This window comes from Apteryx mantelli, chromosome 19 (genome assembly GCF_036417845.1).
Source record: "Apteryx mantelli isolate bAptMan1 chromosome 19, bAptMan1.hap1, whole genome shotgun sequence".
NCBI lineage: Eukaryota > Metazoa > Chordata > Aves > Apterygiformes > Apterygidae > Apteryx > Apteryx mantelli.
The window spans coordinates 3,086,511-3,101,872 of NC_089996.1; positions in this window are offsets into that span (position 1 = coordinate 3,086,511).

Below are 15,362 nucleotides of genomic sequence, written 5' to 3' on the forward strand. Positions count from 1 at the left end.
AAGGCAAATGCTGTTCAGTAGTCAAACCTCAGAGTCCCACTCTACTGTTAGTTCAAGAGTTTTGCTGGCTGTAGAGAGAAAGGAGTGGGTGGGGGAGGGGAGAAGAAAAAAAAAAAAGACAGAGAAAGGCAGTCAAGCCTGGAAGAAAAGATCAGAGAAGATTTATGCAGTCAGATAGCCCGGCCTTTCTGCTAGGCTGTTAGCAGCAGTGCCCAGAGCACAGCATTGCCACTTCCCCCACGGAAAATGCTCCCCATGGGAGCCGTGTCCATCTCCTCCAAACTGGAGCACAATGCTGGGAACAGGCAGCCAAGGAGAGCAGAGCAGCTCTCGTGGGCCTAAGCGGCGCAGGAGCATGACTTCGAAGGAGGTCAGAGAGGACCCACGTACTCCTGGCTTTTTTGTCATCCCTTTTTTTGCAGCACTAGTTCATAGGAGATCAAAAGATCAGCTGTATTAAAGTACACATCTAAACAGTGACACAATTAATGAGGGTTAAGTCAGCAATTAGACCAAAGCATTCTGCCCTGGAACAGCAGATTTTTCAAGCATTTGCCCAAATTTCTCAAAATTTTTCTTCTCATCAAGCACAACCAAATCTTACTTACACCAAAATTTAACTTATTTTGTGAAGTCAAGTGCTCAGCCTCAAACTCCGAAGAGTTTTTAGCTCTCTGCCAGGTGTGATTTGTGTAACACTTCCAAGAGCCGGAGAAAATTTAGACTGATGCAGAATTTTTTTTTAATTACCCCAACTCTCTAGTGGCACACAGGGAAGCAAGAGGAATGGGCAGGTTCTCAAAAGCAGTGGGTGTTACATGGGGCTATGTTGTGCACCTGGCAAGCTCAGGTTTCCTGCAACAGCTGTCAGCAATATGCTAGATCCCAGCAAGGTGCAATAACATTGGCTCCCCCTGCTCATTCCATTAACACTTCTCCAGCAGCCCAAACCTGGGCAGAAGTGCTGAGTTGGGTAGCTGAGGATGTATTATCTAGCAAAGGTAGTGGTATCTCATAATACAGGAAAATTATCATCCAGAGAACCAGAGAGAGAAAGAAAAAATTGTTTGCTTAGAGTTTCAGTTGTCATTTCCGGTAATTTAAGATGCGGTCAAAATTTCAGCCTTTCTAGATAGTTTCTAGTAGCTCCTAGAGCCGTCTCTTCTTGCTATTATCCCAGTTATCTGGAGCCACTCTTACTGGATGATTCCTTCCATGAGGGATACATTTCTAGCAGCATCACTGACAATAGCTGCAGTTTTTCCCCACAGAAGAAACAGTCCTTTAACGCAGCTGTCATTTCCTGTATCAGACCCAAGATTTCAACAATGTATAAATGTTGACAGCAATATTATCCAATGCATTTTTAATCTCATGGCTCCTAGAAGGACTAGGAAGGATTTGGATGACCAAAAAGAAACAATGTCTACCTCTCATTCCTGCTTTTGTAGTAGGGAGGGGAAAAAAAGAAAAAAAGAAGACTATGAAAATCTAGTCTACACATTCCTCCATTTAAATACTCACTTCAGACACTCCTTCAAACCAGGAAGCCAAGTTTTCTTTTCGAGAAAAAACCTTCAACTTCATGGATCTTCTTCCTAATCTGTAGATGCTTCCCAGGCTCTTCACCACCAAGGCAAACCCCTTTGCAGGGTGCCACCCTATAAAAAAAAACATGCCACCCCAACCCTGCCTGTGAATTGTTCACATGGGCTTTATTGGAAGATTTTTTATTTGTACAATCAAAACTGTTGACACCTGGCCTTTGATTTCTTTCCTTGCACGATTAGCATTAGACCATGTTTTGTCTGCATACAGAATCATCCATTACAATGGGCTTCTTGTACTTCTTGACTCTTTTGGAATTAAATGGCTTATAAACATTATTCTTTAATTTTGCCTTACTAGGTTTGATGGATGAGCACCATCAATGACTAAGAAGGAAACAAGCCACTGCAGCTCAGACACAGCCATTATCAGACACAATATGCCTGCACTGTTTGTACAGAAAGGGCAAGGAATGATGTTAAGGCCTACATCTTGCTTAGCTAGCTAACTGTAGCTTACGTACAGCCCAATATAGTTTCACTCAAAGAGGCAAGAAACTAATAAAACTTCAATCTCAACACCAGCTCACCTTTTCATACACGCATGTCTCTCCAACATGCCCATCATCATTCTATTCTGGGGCTAAATATATGCAAGACATTAGCACCGGACTGACCTCTTTGCTGTATCCTGCTTTCCTCCCAGCTTCCAGGCTCCCACACGTGCCTGTGGGGTGTATTTCCTTCCTCTGTGCACACCTTTGGACAATTCCAAGCAGCTAAGTGTCAAGGACAGCTGAGTTTTTCCCTGTCAGTATAACCTTGAGCATTTTGAAGGCTTAGGTCAGCTGGCTCTGAGTAACATAGGAACGCTCTTCATCTCTCAATGGGGCTGTAAAACTAGACCATGTTTTTCAGAATTTTCTAATCCAGATCAAGTCAGAAAGTAGAAATGGAGGAGAAAGTCCAAAACATTTCAGAGCCTTTGAAATTGTTTTAGTGGATGACAAATGAGATGATACTTTTTCTGAAATAAGTGCACATCCCAACTGATGGCAGTCCCCCAGTGAGGGACCACTACCCTCTGGCAACATAGAAGACTTTGCATTTCTGTATGGCCTGACTGGTCACTGTAATCCCCAATTATTTCTAAGGATAGGACAGACTTAAAAACAAACAAAAGAGAGCAAAACCTGTTCTTCTCTTACCCCAGATGGCACCGGAAACTCCCTTCTGAGCCATTTTGCAGTTCAGAAGACCACACTGCAAAAGCCATTTAATGACTCAAATCTGCCCATGCCCAGCTAGTGGGAGGAAAGCTTGGCAAATCTCTCACTTTCCTTCCAGTGGCACCTGCTGTTTATAGGCATGTTATCAGGGCCAGCGCATTAGGGAACCATACGGCATGGGGAAGGTGCTACTGGAATGATTCATAGTGAGCTAATGAAGTAGCAGGTCATCCAAGAGGACTTGGTTATACAGAAGCTGTTGAACATAAGAAAATGGGATGTTTCTTATAAAGCTGTGCAACATTTGCTGGAACTTCTTGGAAATAATTATCAAGTGTTACAATAAGAAATGATTCTTCAACCTTTCAGCTAAAAGATATCACAAAGTTGCCTGTGGGGGGTTCCATCCTCAGGCGAAGGATTGACTTCCGAAGAAACATAACGACAAGAAGACTTTGAAGCCAGAAGGTATTGCTGCATTTTAGAAAGATTAGTCAAGAAACATGATGTGGCTCCATACCCATATCTTCCAGAGCCTGAGACTACCCAAAGCCTTTGTCCCCACCCCCACCACAAAACTGGGGAGATGTGAGGTCCAGCTTCAAACCTCCAGAAGTTCAGGGCGACAAGATAACAATCGTTTCTCTCTCCCTCTGGAGGATCCTCCACCAGGGACCAAAACTCCTTCTCCAGCCACTGATCATTTCAAAGATGCATCACACCCCAAAAATATTGATCCAAACAGACAAAGGCTACAGTATCTTTCACTGCAGCCCCAAACAAAACATGTAGTTAAAGTGAAGGCTGAAATTCTGTAGTCTCCAGCACTCAACTACTTTCTGAGCAGACTGCCTGGCAGGCCTGACTGCAGAATCAGGCAACTAAACCAATGACCCCAAAGACTCCTCTATCCCTCTACTTCCATGTCCTTAACTGCAAAAACCTCTACAAAATACGTCCCAGAAATGCTTTGGTAATGGAATAGCACACAGTGTTTCTGCTTCACCCCTCTTCATCTCTTTCAAGAATTAAATTATTTGGCAATTATATATATTAGACCTCAAAGATTTTAATTTGTGCCATCAAGCACCTATTAGTAAAAAATTCTACCTCATTAGTGGCATAAACAAAAGCAGGGCAGTTCAGCATTTCTGTTGGAAACAAGTAATAGAAATAACACTCCAACAATGAGAGGTCACTGCCTGCAGTCCAGCACCCTAAAATATATTTGTGAATGTCCATGTTTGAGGATGCAGCTTTTTGAATTACAGAAGGGGACAGATGCCAATGTCTGATCCAGGTCTCAGTTCCTTGAGACTTAACTGGAGTTGGACTCAAATCACAGTTCCAGACCTAACAGCACACATTGCCACAGGGTTTGCTCCCTCAGCATGAAAAACATATCAGTGTGTGCTAGGTCTGTAAACACGTGGCACCCAACAAATACCTGGCCACTGCATTGCATGAGACTTCTCTCATTATGTATTTAGTAACTCCTGGGAGACAAAAATGTGGCTAGTATTTCTTGCTTGTAACTGTATGTGTTATCATCTGATTACAGTCTGTAAGGGCACATACAATCATACAGGACAGATTCATACAGTGTTAGAACTCCTGCATACTCTGAAGGAAAATTATCCCTTAAAAGCAAATGATTTCAGGTTCCTAGACAGATCCTGTGATTTTATCATAAAACAGCAGAGTAACTAGCCTTAAAAATGCCACTATTTTAGGCTCATCATTTGTCAGATGGATTCTAAAATGGAAATGTGAAGCAACTTTAGTGATGTTAGTGGAATTGCCCTGGATGTATATCAGTTTAGCTCAGACATGAGTCTGTCCCCCAGTGACTGTTTTCAAAAACATCAAGCAATACCCATTTATTTTATCCTTGGACCTGAGCATGTGATAATCAGTGCATGCTCCTTCACATTAGCTAGTTGGCAGTGAACCCATGGGGCAACCCATAACTGGCAGCTGATCACTGGAAAAGCTTCATGATTCACTCGGGTGACCACTGATGGACATTCAGGTTTAAGCAATGCTCTGCTTTCTCCCCAGCTTGCAGCATATGCTCTTTATTGCCCTTCCCATGTAACATCATCTCTAATATTTTACTATTCCAAGAATAAACTCTTTTTATAAGATTTGACTCAACAAGTTTCAGGGGGTTTTTTGTTTGTTTTTGTTTTTTTGAAAGATCCACAGATCACCTAAAAGTCACCAGTTTGAAACCCACATTTAACAAGCAGTAGAAAGCAAAGGCATGAATTAGAGAAGTTACACATAGAAACACCTAAGGACCAAAGTCAGCATATTCTTTCCAGTGCGTGGTATCCTCAGCCCTTTTCCAGTCTCATCCCAGTGATCTCAAGAGCCCACAAAAACAGAGCAGAACATCACCACAAAACCAGGAGGGGGGAAGGAGATACCCAATCTCACCAGTTGGCTTGCATACACCTTACACCTTGGGGACGCCTGTGACAAGACAAGAACGAGACATGCTGAATGAAGCAGGGGCAGGTCTGGCTAGCGACCCTTGGTAGGAGCAGATAAGCCTATTCCCCAGCAAAAGCCAGCAGCTAGACTTTTTATAACTGGGATCCATTCAGACAGGCACAGCATAGGGTTAATTTCTGCTCAGACACTTGCCTATCACTTTTAACTGGGCTCTTTGCTCAGCTTTTAAATGCCTGGAAGCATCCTGCTTGTTGTTTGTAATTTCACACCCAGAGAGACTTGCTACAAAAGAGTTTGGACTTGGGAAGCAGAGAAACTATTTACGCTGCTGAACCAAGCAATAAATGAGAGGGAAAGAACAACCCTGCTCCAAACCGGTAATCTGAGCAAAGCTTATTTACATGCAGATTCCACATTTACCCTCTGGGGATTCATTAGAGAAGGAAAGGAAATTTGCTTCTGTGTTTGGAAAGGTAGATTTATTAATGTCTGCAAAAAATTAAGAATTGCCAGCATTTCCCCAGGTAACTAATATATTTGTTGTAGATCAAGTTGGATCTTAGTTTAAAGGACAAAGAGCTGATCTTCAAACTGAGAAAGAGATGCAGCCAGGATTCAAACTGGCTCTAACTCTGTTTTGAAAGGGGCTGTAGGCCATTACAACACATTAACACCACCATTAAAGGGAACTTGCACCATTTGTGTGGTTGGTTTCTTCTTTAACCAAAATACACTCAAATTATGATTCTTGGAGTTGAGTGCAGTTCTGGATATAAATTTCTAAAGATCTCAAGTGACTCTAAACTCTTCCTATGGAGGAACATCAAAGTTGTGTCCCTTAAAGCCAATTCTGAATTTCCCACATATCAAGAGACACTGGATTTGATCTACAGTTTAGGGTTCATGTTTGCCAGACCCTTGGGACAATCATATCATTTCACTTTAATTGCTGTTTTCACAGATTGCCCTATAGTTGCTTATTCCTAGGAAAAGAAACACATAATTCCTCCCCTTCTGATCTCCAGACTCAGGGAAGGTGCTATCCACCTTGCCTTTTAGAATAGCACTGGTCTGGCACCTTCCCTTGCCAGGGACTGTTGTCCATCCCCAGCTGCAAGGCAGCGGTGATCAGACAGCAGTTTGGATTCAGTGGGTGGGAGAGGATGCAGCACTTTGTGAAGGTACCACAACAGACATTTGGCAAAAAGGACAGGTAGCAACTCCCATCCAAGGCAAATGAACTCCTCTCTCTCTCCCCAGCTGCATCTTGCAAGAATATTCATAACAGAGGACAAAAATAAAATCACTCTGCCAGAAAGAGGCGTGACCAGCCTGGACATCTGAGCACAGGCAGATCCTCTTTCCCCAGGAGAATAATGAGCCTGAGAATTGGCAGTGAATACACAGCTCTCACCCAGACCATCCTCATTTGGCTCTTGGTTAGCAAGCTCACTGCTAATTACCTGCTGCAGATTACACTTGACAGAGGCTAGCAATGCACTTAATTTCTCCCTAATTCATTCTCCCATCGCTTCCTGCGCAACTCCATTCTTTCTGATCCAGCTGACCAAAAGAGAATATTCTCAGATGTGCTCTCCTCCCCTTGCAGAAGCGCTGGGAGCTTCAGCTCTGTGCCTTGACTTCCCCCTGCTGCAGCTCCCATAAGGTGTTATCTGAAAACCTAAAAACTTCTCTTCTCCCAATAAGGCCATCTCCAGGACAGAGCACCACTTATCCATGACAAACTTTCTGAATATTTTTGCTTACAATAAAGATTTCCATTTGGTTCATTCAGTGTACCACAAGCAAAAGTCTCAGATGTTTGCACCATATACAACTGCCGGCGCAATGCCAACATGTTACTTCTGGTGCTCCCAGAAAGAAATGCCCAAATAATAACAGCCAGCACTTTACCCATAGTTATTTTCCTTAAAAGGAGGCCAGGGGAGGACTTGTTCTTTAGTGTTAGTTGACCATTTGGAAATTATAAATCTGCTACTTGATAAGAATTGCTTCCTGTCTACTGTTTCATCATCATTTGATGTCTCATTGTTATTAGATCAGGTTGACAAATGGGATCCTAGATCCTAACTGGAGACTGAAAATGTGGCTTTCACACATATAATCATAAAATTAACAATAGTCAAAATGGTATGAAAGTGCTTTCCACTGAAAAGTGCAGCTCTTTCAAAACTACATTAGACAAAATTTTCAGCAGGAAATGGTGTTTTTGGGGTTCGTCAGCCTCACAAGCCAGATTCACAGAGCTGAAAAGGAGCTGCCGTGCAGTGCACACCTGGAGCACAACTGCTTCTCCTCAGCCCTCACCAGCCCGCAGCCCAACAACGCAAATATCTCCATTTTCACCAGGGTCATGCTGCCTTTTCTTGGGCTCTTTGCAATGGTAATCCAGGCTGTTGAATTGTTCTGATACACTCATCGAGTTATCAAGTTCTCCAATATGTTGCAACACAAAAACATTCCACTGGTCTAAGCTCCAGCCAGACCACTAGCAAAGAGGAATGAGCTTTGCCTGTCTGGAACATCTGCAGGTAAATCCTTCAAACGGTGACGGGTCTCCCTTCACAACCAGGATAGGAATCTTCTCCCTTCTGTTGCCAAGTGCCTAAAAGACATTCTTCCCTATTTCCAGGTGTGCATCTGAGCTCTTATTTTGTGCTCCCCTCAGATTAAGGGTAGGTGCATGTGGATCCATAGCTGTATCTGTTATTGCTTTTACAGGATTCTGTGCCAACAGAGTTCTATTTTTGGAGCTGCCATAAATTATTCCACATAGTCTCCACAGTCTTGGCTCCACTGTTTTTGACAATGATCCCCATTCTTTAAAACTGATTGCTATTAAATGTTATAAATAATTTTGTTCCTGATCAGCGGAGTTTCCAGCAATACAATTACCTGTGAGAAGCCAATAAAGGCCCTAGCTACTATGCAATAATGAATTTATAAATTAAAGTTTTCTTTGCCCTTGAGTCAAAGCAATTAGCATCACACGACCTCCTTGCAGAGCAGTGGGGCAAGACTCAGAAGCCACTTATTGTAAATGCAATCAGTAGCTTACACTTGGGAGTCCATTGTGCTCCATAAAGAGCAGTTTAGACAATCTCAAGCAACAGCCAAACTGAGCAATATAATAGTTTTGGTTAAGCTGGTTGCTAGGTTCTTACAGAAGCATCAAACACCCTCAAAGACCTGTGAGCAAGGAGAGCTTGAGAACCGCAGACAGCACAGCTGTGAGCAAGGGCAGCCTGGGAGATGCAGGGTGCTAGAACAGCTCATTTTCCAGCACTTCCTCTGATCACTGCAGGCTTTAGATTCCTCTTTCCACTTATCTCCTAATGAACTGCCTAAAGTACCAGTGTCATCTTTAGCTTAGGCTTTACACTTACTCCATGATTAGCACAAGAAGTGACAAGGCAAGTTACATCAGGGTAGCCTAATCCATGAGTGTTTATACAGGGATTTGACAATATTCATTCACTACGCCCATCAACAGCTACCAATAGAGACATTTCCATCCCATCTGCTAGCCTTCATTCCTTTCAGACTCTACATTTTTTTCCTAGCACAAACACAGGAACTTGTTCTGGGACATTTATTGTGCTGCTACTCATGTAGTTTTTCTAGTACAAAGGCAGAGAGGCAAGCTGAATACTATACACTACACACTGCAAGACATTGAAATAATAAACCAAAGATGACTTATTGTATTAACAAAGGAAATAAAGCATATGTTCTGCCTTAAATCACCTTTTAGAATAGGATCACTGTTGTCAATGGAAACAGCCATGTCAACATGAGGATCCTTTAAGAGCAGTGGTTGCACAAGCCCAGCCAAAACCTCAAGACTACCAGAGAAAGTCCTACCACCACCATTATGTCTCCAAGTCAAATCCCCACTGACCAGGAATGGCAAAGAAACTGCTTCTACACATATCAATGGATATGCTGATACTCAAGAGCAGCCCTCATCAAATGAGAACAGCAGAGCTCCTCTGCTTAGAGGGAAGCAAAAAATCCAGAAGAAGCTGGGACTTGGACTGCAACAACAGTAACATTAAAACCCTCTGAGAGGTGGAGTCTGAGCCTGGAAGGTTTAAAAAAATGAAACAAAAGAGGAAAAAAAAAACAAAATCAAAACAGCCCCACACATTCTGTGATGGCAGAATCAATTAATGCCTGAGAAGGAAATATTATTAAAACAAACACCTGAGGATGTGAATAGAGAGCAAAGAGAAATGGTTTTGATGCCCAGCTGGATCACAGCCCTCTTGGATGGTAACAGCAGAACAGGTGACCAGGGAGCACACTGCGGTTTTCTAATCCAATGATGTTTAGCCTCAGGTTAGAGATAAAAAAGAGCCATGCTAATATGCATCTGAACACAGACTCGAGATCAAGATCTGAGGTTACCTTAGTGCTGTTCATAACAGGGCTCATCAGGATAATGCTAGACATCAGCAGAGCTTTCTGCAGGTCCTAGGGCTTCCCAGTCTGAGTACTCATCGGCCCTGAACCTATTTGTTTGCAAAAGCAGATAAAACTATTGCCTGCAGCGCTATAATGGAAGCTGCATTCTCTGCACATGTTACGTTATGAAATTTCATTCTACTGAACAATACAGCTAGTGATATTATTATTAAGATGTAATAGAGTCAATTTTTTTTAAGAGTAGAAATACAGAGTCTTTTTCTTTTTTTTTTATTTTTATTATTTGGTGCTAAGCTCAACACATCGCTTCAACACATTCTCTGTCGAGCCCAGCACCTTGACCACTGTTAGGTCCTACAAACCAGGAAAAACATAGGTTCATTGTTTTTGTGTGCAAAACCCCCAAAAGTCATATCCTTCCAAATGCAACATGATCCAAAACACATCTCCAACATCCAGCACTATTTCCCAGACAGAGGATGACAAAAACAATAACCGTAATGATACACACAAGAATATTCAGTTCCATATAACCTGAAAAAAGTACCATAGTGAAAACACTTTACACCTAAAGGTTAATGGGATTTGTGAACAGGGATTTTCCCTGAAAGATCACGCTGCAGGAACCTACAAGCTTCACCATGTTATTAAAGCTACGCAGTCTGAACTAGTCCAAGGTGCAAAATACACAATCTTGAAATAAATTCTAGGAGATGAAGAAAACGACACAACTTTTGAGACTGGAATGGTGGGTTGCCTGAGTGTTGAAGCTTTAATTAATGGTCTTCTCCTGGCAGAACTGACAAGAGGAAAAATAGCAGTAGCACAGCAGTAGCACCATAGACTGCGAGATCCTATATTGAGCACTTCTGATTACCATGTGATAGCTATCAATAACTGCGAAGTTCCCACATACATTATAATCTTGGGAAACGCTTGCTTTGCTGCATCAATTTAAAGCACACTATTTAAAAACACTCTTCTGTCAGCATTACTAATAGAATTCAAAAGCTAGTGGTTTTACCTTCTAGGTTTGACCTTCTTCATGACTAGATATGGGTTTATGTCATGGTAAGAATCAAGAGCAGTATTTGGTTCCCCAAAATCCTAGGAATATAAGCACTGCTGGAGCATTCATAATTGCATCCAAGTACAAAGCTCAGGTTTAGATGGTTTTTTTTCCCCTCAAATAAATAATGCACAGAAGCACACATACATCCTCAACAAGCATGAATCACATGTGGTAGTATAACGTTTTCAGAATCATTTCCATGCCTTTTATTGTAGAATTGTGCCTAACAGAAGTTGATGCAAAACAGGGCACAGCAACCTTTTAACAGCCCAAATGCTCCAGGGAGTTCTCAGCACGAAATAGCCACTGAGAAATTTATTTATGATGGCACCCAGAAACTGCAATCTAAGTCCAAAAAGATCCTCAATTCATTTTGAACTCAAAATGTCAAATGTGACTACCACTAAAGTAGCACAGTAATTGGGTCAGGGTTTTCTCTATTGACTCGCCACCGTCCCATACTCAAATTATTAGCAATGGCCCACCAGGAAGTCCTAAAAGAGTAAGTGCTGGATACTGCCAGCTGAATGAGAAGTTACCTTTGCAAGAGTCCCAAGGCTGAAGGACTGAGTCTAAACTAATAAGGGAGGTAGGAATTAAACAAGCAATCCTCCCCTCAGTTTGCATAAGGCTTATTCCACCTAAGACTAGGACACAGCTTAGGCAAGGAAAGATTTCTTAAATCTCCTTACAGTCTCCTCAGGTTAAGGAAATGTTTCTGCCAAATGTCAAGCCTGGAACATCTAAAACATTCTTTAAAGATTATTTTCTCTTTGTTTCTTTTTTATCCTTCCCAAGCAATAGCTACAGCTCAGGCTCTATACACTTTTCATACAAACTATCCCATTTGATCCTTTTGGACAAAACCACTTACTAAAATTTATTTTATTGGTAGAAAAAACTTTGTCCATCTAATATGTTTTGTAAGATCAGGGAGCAGAGAAACAGAATCATTTTTGGTCTTTTGTTTTGATTTTGAAACAAGGCCATTCATTTAGTTTTCAAAATGTCTGTACATTTTTGTATAAAGTTTTGCCTCCAGAACAGCCTTTGTATGGGAAGTTCTTTTGTGTCTTTGTGGCACTAGGGTTTTTTTCAACTTCTTCTGATCAAAAATTGAAATTCCAGCTTTTCATCTGCTTTTTAATGCTTTAGATTGTTGATAAATGTAAAATGCAACATTTAGAGATCATTTCAGTTTTCATCATAAAAATAAGAGCATTCTGTAAGAAAGCCCAGCAAACATGCTCAGTGTCAAAAAACAGGCAAAAATGAAAACTGAGCAAGTTTTTCCTCTAAATTAGTTTACCTTCTTGAAATAAAAATGTAATGCTCAGTTTTTAAGAAGCGATGCTCCTGAGAAGATGACATACGAAATAACTTACCTAGAACGATGGACAGTGAAAGGAAACCCAGAGAACTGGGGCTCTGTTTCTCGGGTAAGATGAACATGCCGCAAGTCTCCTATACTTTTAATTCTAGCAGTCATAGAAAGGAGAGGGAAGAAGGGTACATTTAAGGAAAGTTAAGATCATTTGATATTTTGTCTTATGGTGATTTTATGCATGTTTGCTAAGCATGCTATGGATAGGATCCTCTGAACTATTGCATCCTATGAGTATTATCCAACTTTGCAGATACTTGAGAGGCTGTGAATAAATTTAGAATAGCATTATTTTAAATAGGATTTGTCCATTTATGTCCAAGAAAACTACAAAAATTAATAAAGATAGATCTATATAAGAAAGTTCACAGAATATGGCTCTTTGTGCTCTCAAAAAAAGAGAGCTATGTTTAGGCTGGGCTTTTCAAGACAGCCAAAGGAAGTTTGGAGCTTACATCCCCAGGTGTCAACCTTATTAATATAGGATCCTTTGAAATAATCTAGATTTTTTTTTTTTTTTTTTTTTTTTTTTTTTTACAAGAACATATATCAATTCTAGTTTCAAGCATTTTCAAAGCAAGCATGTTCCCAGGAAATAAAAACTCGCAGTGTTTCTGTTCCCATTCAGCAATATCCTTGAAATACTGAAATACAAACAAAGAGACTGGTTCTGCTTTTTCTCAGAGTGAAAATGAATGCTGAGCCAGTCTCTGTTTCTCCTGAGTTCACATGGCAGCACGAATGTGTGAAGAGAGGGCAATGCATTCTTCAGCTCTCAGGACTGAAAACATACATCTCTACACGTAGGAGAATCTAGGAGTTAGCAATGAACATAAATATTCTGATCCCTCCCCCTCCCTCCCCACATCCCATTCCACCCACACAAGATTCCCCACATAAACTGGGTAATTGTTGCCCAAAATGGCAAAGCATGCTCTGCAATTATCATTAGAGTTAATTAAAGCCTCTGTGCAGCAGGCAGCTTTGAACTGCTGTTTACACTCAAGTCTCTGAGCATGCTGCAGGTAATTGAAAGAGAAGTATCAACCTAATATTGTTGATTTTTCTTTTTATTGGTAAGGGTTTGATAATTTGATTTTTGTTATCATATATTTCTAAAAATAAAACAAATTTCCTCAGAAGGCCTGATTCTCCACTTCATCACACTCATTTTAATACACTATTTTTTTCTTCTTCTTCTTCTTCTGTGGCCTTTAATATACAGGCACTTGGAAGTTCTAAGAGAATCAGGTCAACGTAGAGATGACATACCAAAAATCTCATCAAGGTTTCATGTGTTTGTAGGGGGAAAAGTCTTGCTGCATTTGAGACACCTCGCAGTAGATAGCTAGGTGAGGTGTACATGCTCCAGAATCTCAGACTGGGAGGGAGGCACAGAATTCAGCACCTCACTTGTACACAGTTTCACCTATGCATGTGAAAAACTCCAAAGCTGTAGTAACTTACCACTGCTTTACAGACAGAAGATGCCATGCACCCCAGTTCTTGTGCCTCTTCCTTGGTGATGGACGCAGTAAATTATTTGTTTCCACCTGGGACTTCTATTCGGTCTCTTTTAAAGGTTACAGGTCCCAAGTATCAGCCCCTTTTCCCCTCTTATTCTTTCCCCAACAGGAAGACTTTCCTGACTGATGGTCCATATAACATTGCCCTTTCTTCCCTTTCCCCTGTTGAAACATTTCCAGAAGCTCTTTGTAGGCATGATTCCCAGCCACTATTCCTAAGCATGCAGCCAAATGGGCCCTTACTAGAACAGGGACCTCTCAGGTTTTTTGCTTCCAATCTGGACAACCAGTATGAGACAACTAATTTTTATGAGTCCTGAATACCATCAACTTCCACTTAACTACAGAAGAGCAAGAAGTACTCAGCACCTCTAACCATCCAGGTAAAATATTTAATGTGTACATTTGGAGATACAAGGTTTGCCTAAAGAAAGGCAACAAAAACTTTTGTTTTGTAAATCTGCTTTGTAGGTGCTCAACTTCTGAAGAGTCTGGAAGTAAAGGTCTGGGAGATGATCTGGCATGGCCACCTGGAGTTGCATGCAGACTGTGAAATGTTCAGATGCCATTCCCATCCCAGAGATATATCAATAGGGCTGTGCCAGCACGCAGGCTGACATGAAATCCAAATCTTTGGATGGGGAAGGAAGCAAGCCATGAAGGGCTGCTAAGGCTGACACTGTCCTGGGGCTCAGCTGCATGCTCCCTGCTCCATCTCACAACAAAGCACAGGTATCCCTGGTTTCTGATCTGCTCCTGAAACCAGCCCCCACCTCCCTTCAGCGTACCATGGTGTACGTTCAGGACTGTTCCCTCTCAAGACTGACCTTTTGATTCACAGGGTGACCAGGGCTGGAGGAGGGAGCCCCAGTCCTTTAATTTCTGCGCTGTGTTTAGACCAGCCCCCTGCACTGCCTCGATCCTCCCAATACACAGGCTGAGAATACAGTCAAAATTGCTGTAAAGAAATCTCCACAACCTAAATACCCTAGCTATCATTTTTAAAAGCCCACAAAACTGAAGAACACTTTCAAGTATTGACTCATGACTTCAAAACCTGTTCTAGTCCCAAGGGAAAAAGATACTTGCAAAGCATCACTTGAGAGCACATATCATACGTCTTCTCTGGGGATTCGGTCTTGGTTCACTGTTTTCTATCTTCAGCTACTCTCCTCCCATTATCCCCAGAGAGCGCACTTAAGAGCTCAGCAAGAAATTTTTCCTTCAGTTGCTCCTCAGGAGCACAGCTGTCTCCGAATTAACCCTTCCTCTAATACATGTATAGGAGCTCTATATACATGCCACATTACCTAGCTTATTGTTTTTTGCCTCCCCTTCCCAAAGCAATATTATCATCTTTCTTGTCTCCTGGTAAAGGAGCAGAAAGGCTACCACTACACCAAAAGTTTGCTACCAGCCCTTGAAACCTGAGTTGGTATTGCAGACATACACAAGGCCAGTCAGCTGGAAAGGGATAGACCCGCTGTCTCCTCTGGGTTTTAAGAGACACTCTTCAAAGTCCGATGATGCCAGTGCATTACTGAGCACACATCTATTTTTGTACTGAAAGGGGTCCTGCCAAAAGAGAACAACAGTAGCTTAACAAGCGTAAGACTCCTCTGACCCCATCAAAGCTCATCTCTTCTGGACATCCTGCCTTAACCTCCTCAAATCTCAATCATAAAAGTTTACAAG